Below are 2,339 nucleotides of genomic sequence, written 5' to 3'. Positions count from 1 at the left end.
TTAGTTGAATCTTTAAACTCGCTGACTCGAGTTGATCCAAATCCTAGAAAATTTGAGCCCGAAATAATCCAAACTCGAGACAAATTCAAGCCCTTGAATAACCAAGCTCAAGCTGGTATAAGCGTAAGATAATTTGATCCAGAAATAATTTGAATCTGAAAACCTGATTTGAGCCCATTTCAACCTCCCTGTTTGCCACCTTTACACACATTCTTAGTAGAGATAAGCAAAACTCGATTTAATTCGAAAAATTATATGATGTGTACCGAAAACCTTTACATACAATGCGTACCAAAAACCTTAGTTTTTGCAAGTTTTGGTCGTCGAAAATGGTGGCTGTCGACGCCACACGGCTGTGTGGCAAGCCGTGTAACTCATTGTTCATCAATTTGGAGCCAGACGAGCAAGGCACACGGGTGTGTTTCCAGGCCGTATGTGACAATATTAGTGCAGGGTTCACACGGGCAAGGGACACAGAAGTGTGTCTAGGCCATGTAATTCAGTATTTGTGACTTGGGACAATATGAGCGAGCACATGAACGTGTGCCCAGGCCGTGTGAGTCACACGGGCAAGGACTCGGCCGTGTGTCCAGGCCGTGTAACTCTTTGATTTATGCTTTAAAACTATACGGGCAAGGACATGGGCATGTGCCCAGGCCGTGTGAACCATACGGGCAAGGACACGGGCATGTGTCCAGGCCGTGTCGCATATATAAAAGGGCCCGAAAACCATTTTTTAGGCCGTAAATGTTACTTAAGACCAATATTGATGTCCCCATGGTATGAATGGTCTGAATTTGACTGAATGAGAATTCTCTGATACCCTGTGACATATGCATGAATTCTATACCTGTATGTGCACTGTGATACTTAGTCTGAGATTGAACTATGCTATCTACTTGTGGAACAATTTAGAATAACTGAATACATATTTTGGATATTGGTTCTCTACATATGCATGGGTTGGGATATTATGAAGAAGGAAGTGATCTATTCTAAATTAGCGGCTAAGCCACCATATGTATAATTATGATCCCGACGTTTTGTCACATTACGATTTAGCAGCTAAGCTGTGTTTCTGTAAACGTGTCAGACTGACACTCTATGATGTGTAGGGTTGGTTGGGCATTGAACGCCTTTAACGATGTGTTGGGATGGCCAAAGATGGTGTGTAGCAGATGGGGTTTATGAATATCTGCATCTGGCTCTGATCTGTTTTGTATATGAAACTGAAATTGTTTCTACACCTGAAATTAATCTATCTTGGATCTGAACTAGAAATGTTCTGTTATGAGATCGAATCTTTGAATACGGACATTGTTTGGTAAATGTGTTTATGTGAACAAACTTCTTTATGCACTGAGTTCACAACTCACTTTACTGTTGGTTAGATTTCAGGTGGTTCTCAGTCTTGAATGGGTCAGCATCGCGGAAGCTCAGTCAAGCTTTTATCTTTCATTTAAATACTACTTTAAGAATTTTGGTAAACTATGAGAGTATGACTTTTGGATGATTATATAGTTGACTAATCTTTGTGATAAATATTATGCGACGTATGGTTTAGTATTATTGTGTTATATGTGTGGTATTTGAGTATCGATGATGTAACTCTTTAAACTTGGATTGGACGTTTAGGGCCGGGTTTAGAGTGTTACACTAACCCCTAATAAAGTATTTTTATTTAGCAAAAGATGAATACTTTTTATATTTTAATAATTTGTAATTGGCTTAATGCATACTTTAGCCCCTAAAGCATATCTTTTTTTCCACTTTAATTCTTAAAGCTCTTTGTATCCCATTTCAATCTTTAATATTATTACACATTAATCTTTTGAACTTTAAAAACTAACGCTTGAGATATCCAACCAATCATGTATTGTCGCATGTCATATGATGATATCTCAACCACATCATATTTTATTTATAGATTCTTTCCAAAAACAAAAACGTTTATATTTTTTTTTTGGTTTTAATAAAATCATAACCATTTAATTTTCCAAATATAATAGTAAAAATAAGATAAAAAATCAAAGTCAATTTTACAACATATAAAATGGGATTTACAAATACAAAATGTTTAATGTATTTTCAACGTAATTTTTAAGAATAATATTATTTTAAATAAAATAACTTTTTAAACGTAATAATATGGTAAATGATAAGTTTAAAATGTAAAAATTTTGATAGTCAAAAACAATAACCATGGATGATACAATTTCTGCTTAGGCCCGCAATCCATTATCATATAATTTGCTTCTTCGGTTCATTCTATTGGAATAATTAATCAATTTTACAAGTTTATTTTCTAAATTTGTAAGTATTTTATTGATACTTAAATA

This window comes from Gossypium arboreum, chromosome 4, assembly GCF_025698485.1.
Source record: "Gossypium arboreum isolate Shixiya-1 chromosome 4, ASM2569848v2, whole genome shotgun sequence".
Lineage (NCBI taxonomy): Eukaryota > Viridiplantae > Streptophyta > Magnoliopsida > Malvales > Malvaceae > Gossypium > Gossypium arboreum.
Note: the sequence above shows the minus strand (reverse complement) of the source record.